This window comes from Leptonychotes weddellii, chromosome 3 (assembly GCF_054177405.1).
Source record: "Leptonychotes weddellii isolate Sample4059 chromosome 3, ASM5417740v2, whole genome shotgun sequence".
In the NCBI taxonomy this organism is placed as follows: Eukaryota; Metazoa; Chordata; class Mammalia; order Carnivora; family Phocidae; genus Leptonychotes; species Leptonychotes weddellii.
Window position 1 is genome coordinate 57053001 of NC_138371.1, and position 5369 is coordinate 57058369.

At 41.6% G+C, this 5369-nt stretch overlaps 1 pseudogene; it reads right to left on the minus strand.

The window, feature by feature from the left end:
* Positions 1-614: 614 nt before the first annotated feature.
* Positions 615-1349, minus strand: LOC102735384 (large ribosomal subunit protein uL22m pseudogene; annotated as a pseudogene).
* Positions 1350-5369: the final 4020 nt, after the last annotated feature.

Genomic DNA, 5369 nt, shown 5'->3' on the forward strand with positions numbered 1-5369 from the left:
AGAGCAGGCAGAGGGAGAAGCAGGCTCCTGGCCAAGCAAGGAGCCTGATGCAGACTCAATCCCAGAACCCCAGGATCATGACCTGAGGGGAAGGCAGGTGCTTAGCCGACTGAGCCACCCAGTCGTCCCTATTGTAAAAGAATTTTGGAAAAGAAGCATATTTTATCATTTGATCATTTCAGGCAGAACCCAGGTTACAAACAGCAGGGATTTATTTATTTACTGACTATTAAATCTTCTCTAAAATGATTCCAGAGAGGCAAGCAGATAAGAGATACAGATAAACAGATAACACATTTTATTAAGAAAACTTAAAATTCGAGGTGCTTGGCTGGCTCAGTCGGTAGACCATGCGAATCTTTTTTTTTTTTTAAGATTTTATTTATTCATTTGAGAGAGAGAGAGAACACAGGCAGGTGGAGCAGCAGAGGGAGAGGGAGAGGCAGGCTCCCCACTGAGCAGAAAGCCCAATGTGGGCCTCCATCCCAGGACCCTGGGATAATGACCCGAGCCAAAGGCAAATGCTTTACTGACTGAGCCACGCAGGCACCTGACCATGCAAATCTTGATCTTGGGGTTGTGAGTTCAAGCCCCACGTTAGGCATAGAGATTACTTTTTTTTTTAAAATAAGCATTTGTCTTTAATTTCTGTTTGTTTTTAAGAAATAAATGGCAAAATATATACACTGTGGAGTCTGAATCCCCAATCACAGAGTGTGAATAATGGTCTGATTGCGGAGCTCCTGAAAATACTCCTTGTTGTGGGTGATGGCCGCCTTTGGTGCCTCACGTGGAGGTGGGGGGGGCCTTCCACCAACTTCACAAAACAATAGCAAAAAACCTTCTCCATGATCCCAAAGCAACCTCTGCCATGGTATTGTACGCATTTCAGGTACTGGCCTCGCCCTGAGGTCGACTCAGCTATATATAAATTGGATCTGAATTCCACATTGTTGTCTCTCACTTCCATATCTTGTGCTTCTAAGAGAATCTCTTTAATTATTTGGGCCCCCTTTTTGTCACTGAATTCCAGTTGAGCCAAAGCCTGGTCAATGGACATTCCTCGTAGCAATTTTGCCAAATACCACATCTTATCTTTGCTGTATTTTATTTGCCTTCGACAATGGTAGATTTCTGCTGGTGTCCGAGGTTCTCCAGGCAATTGTGGAGGATAAACAATTTTATTCTTCTTTTCCTATCTTTGAGAAATGTCGGGAGACCCACTCGTGTGGATATGTGATTGGGGTAAAACATTATGAGATGAAAGAAGCCCTACGGCCAGCTTCCCCTTCAGATTCTGCATCCATAATGCACCCATATGTTCCAGTATTGCTGCTGCCATCTTTCTCCCTTCCTCTAGGCATAGAGATTACTTAATAAGAAAAATTAAAAAGAAAGCAAAATTCAAGTTTGCCCTCTATTTATGTTTTAGGGAACAGCTTTTTTTTTTCTTGGAGTTCCTTCCTTCTGGAAATCTCAGCAGACTTCTAGGACTACAGGACCTAGTCCTCTTAAAGACAATTGCTGTCAAAACCAATAATGGTAACCCACTGTTGCCATCAATCATCTTAATGGCCCCTTTGCATTGGGATGTGGGCAGGCAAATATCTTCCTGGTCATTAGTTCATGTTATCACTTCATTGGCCTGGTTTTGCTTCTCTCTTTCTTGAAAGTGACAGTGAAGTTTTATTATTCTGCTTTTACAGTGATGTAAAAGAGCTCTCGCAGGAGGCAACCACTCTCACACCCTTCTCTTTCATCCTTATAACGCGTACTATTGCAATGCAGGCCAGAGCTGTGGTATTTGCATAGAGTGGGTGGGGAAATAAGGTGCGGCAGACATTGTCCGGAGTGTGAACAGGGTGGTACCACCAATGTGCTCAGTGCACCAGGCTTACACATTGACTGAGACATCACATTCTGCAGCACTGTCAGTTCAGCTCCGGCCCAGATCTCCTAACTCTGCAAGAATAGAGGGTAAGCATGGAGAGGCATGGTTTTTCATCAAGGTCAAGAACTTTAAATCTAGGCAAATCTGGATTCTAATAATAGTAATAGTTCATACTTTTAGAGGTCTTTTAATATGCCAGGCATTGTTCTGAGTGCTTTAGGTACTAACTTATTTGAACCTTACAACCTCCCAGTAAGGTATGCATTATTAGAGTCCCTTCCTTCCAGAGGCCCACTGAAGCACAGAGAGGTAAAGGAACTTGCTGAAGGTCACACAGGTAGTGTGCTGTGGAATTCAAGATTTGAACCCAGATAGCTTGGCTCCTGATTCTGTGCTTTTATCCATTATTAAACACTTCCACATACTAGGCATGTACCCTCCCTTGGGTAAGTTATTGAATGTCACTGAGTCTCATGTTCTCATTCTTATAGTACTTATCTCAGAATTGGTGGGAGGAAAATGCCTAGCACAATACCTAGCACGGTTTTCTCTCTGTGGATGTTATTTTTCACCACCAGGCGGGTTCTTGTCAGCTCATTCTACACTGTGGGCCTGGGTGGAGGACTTGGGTATTTATTTAAGGATTAATTAAGAGAGATAGCGGAGCTTTATAGTTAGTTTTTCTTGTCTCCTACTTCAGAATGTAAGATAAAGGGATAATAGAGAATGTGAGCCCACATTCTCACAGACCCATACTTAAAAAGTAATGATTTCAGAAGATGACTAATTTCAGCCACTTTTGTCTTGAGTAACACCAATTTCACTTCAATTTGGATGTATTGTTGAACTAATTCCCCAAAGGAGTTCATGATGAATATTATAGGAATTTATAAATTACATATTGGGCACTACTCTAAAAGCACTTTTCTGGAAGCAGAAATCTACCCAAACTATGGTAGTTGGAATAGAGATCAAAGAATTGCTTTCTTTTGCCATTTACAAACAGTTCCTGTATTATGACTCCATTTATATGAAATGTCCAGTATAAGTGAATCCGGCAAGACCAAAAGTAGAGAAGTATAGCCAGAGCCTGGGGAAAGGGTGGAAGTGACTGATAGTGGGTGTGTGGTTTTCTTTTGGGCTAACAAAAATGTTGTGGCATTAGATAATGGTGATGATCGCACAATTCTCTGCATGGGCAAATTTTACAGTATGTGAATATCTCAAAAATGCTGTTATAAAACAAAACTGTTCGGGGCGCCTGGCTGGCTCAGTCAGTAAAGCAAGTGACTCTTAATCTTAGGATCCTGATTTCAAGCCCCACGTTGGGTGTGGAGCCTACTTAAAAAACAAACAAAGCAAAACAAAACTGCTCATCTGAATGTTGTCTCTTGTGCCATCAGTGGTGTCCAGAGGGAGGAAGGCACGGGCCAGGAGGATATTTTACAGGTGTCTGCTGCTCATTTTAGCAGTGATGGATGGATATTACCCCAGGCAGCACTATAGGATGTAGGACTATTACTACATTTTTCAGGTCGAGTAACCATGAGAGGCTATTTGGGATGACCAAATTCTCTATAGGTACCCTGAACCAAATCCCTATCCTTTTGCTACCCTAAGCAGGGGTCTAATCACCCGAGCTATTGTGAAAGTGACCAGATATGCCCAAACCTCTTGGCATACTATGATTTACATGATGCATATCACATAGCAGGTAATAAATCTTTGATGAATGAGTAAATGAGAGATTGAGACTCCCCAAGGATCCTCTGGGTTGGAGTAAACTTTCTGAACCGATATAGTGCTTTCTAATTTTTTTTACACCCTGGACAGCTGCTCAGTAACCCCAAATATGTTGATGCAACATTTTTATAGTGATAATTCAAATGCAATGAATTGTGTTAATATTAAATTTTTAAAAAGCTTTTAGAATACAAAAGCAATGCCCTTCCCCGCCCCCTCCTCACCACACAGGCATTACTTAGTTTTTTAAATTAAGGAGGTTGGGGGGAGGGGGGTGCGGCATGGTGGGGGGGAGCGAGGAGGAGGGGGTTTGTATGCTCTTAATTTTTCTCTAGAACAATAGCGACACCCTGTGGCAAATTCTTGTAATAGACTGTTTTAAATCGAGTGGGTATAGATTTCCTACTTGAGGGCCAGAAGTACTGCTAACCAAATTAATCAGACTTCAGATTAAATGAGAATTTATTGAGTGCCTACTATGCACAGGAACTATGCTAGATATTATTTATTTATTATTTTATATGTCTCCCAGATGACCAGGTACTAAACTAATTATACCTATGTCATAAAGCAGCAGTGGCATTCAGAATACCTAAAATTGTATGCAAAATGTGTTTATGTGTGTTTCTAGAGAAATGGGCCCTTAGCTTCCACAACACTTGACACTGCTACCTTAGAGCATGTTTCTTTCTTTTTTTTTTCAAGGTTTTATTTATTTGAGAGAAAGAGAGAGTGAGCCAGGGGAAAGACGCAAGCTGGTGTGTGTGGGGGGGTGGGGGTGGAGAGGGAGAGAGAGAGAAGCAGGCTCCCCGCTGAGCAGGGAGTACAATGCGGGGCTCAATCCCAGAACCCTGGGATCATGACCTGAGTGGAAGGCAGACGGTTAACCGACTGAGCCACCCAGGCACTCTAGAGTACATTCTTTTTTTTTTTAATTTTATTTATTTTATTTTTTTTTTAAAGATTTTATTTATTTATTTGACAGAGAGAGACACAGCGAGAGAGGGAACACAAGCAGGGGGAGGGGGAGAGGGAGAAGCAGGTTCCCCGCAGAGCAGGGAGCCCGATGTGGGACTCGATCCCGGGACTCCAGGATCATGACCTGAGCCGAAGGCAGTCGCCTAACCGACTTGAGCCACCCAGGCGCCCTCTAGAGTACATTCTTATCAATACTGTTGTGATAACCTTTGGACCAGTTTCATCAATCTCTTTTTCTCTGGAAGTTGCCATTTCTTCTGGCAAACATGTTCACCCTAGGTTAAAAAAAAAAAAAAAAAACTTTCAAGAAAAAAGGAAAGAAGGGCAAAGAAAACAAAAAGGCAAGAAGAATAGAGTTAGCATTACAACATTGCATAATGGAATGTGTATTGGAGTATATCAGTCTCAAATCCATTACTTCTGCCCATGTGAGCTTAGTCAACTTCATCTTTGAGTCTTGGTTTCCTCATCTGCAAAATGGAGGTAATAATATCAGAGAATTATTGTAAGAATCAATAGATGGTGATGAATTTTTAGATACAACTGAAAGAACAATCCATGAAACAAAAAAGTGGTAAATTGGACTTTATTAAAATCTAAAACCTCTGCTCTGCAAAACAGACTATTAAGAAAATGAAAAGACAAGCCACAGGCTGAAGGAAAATATTTGCCAAACTCACGTCTGATAAAGGACTTGTATCCAAAATATACAGAGAACCCACTGAGAAAACTTATGCTGGGATGCCTGGGTGGCTCA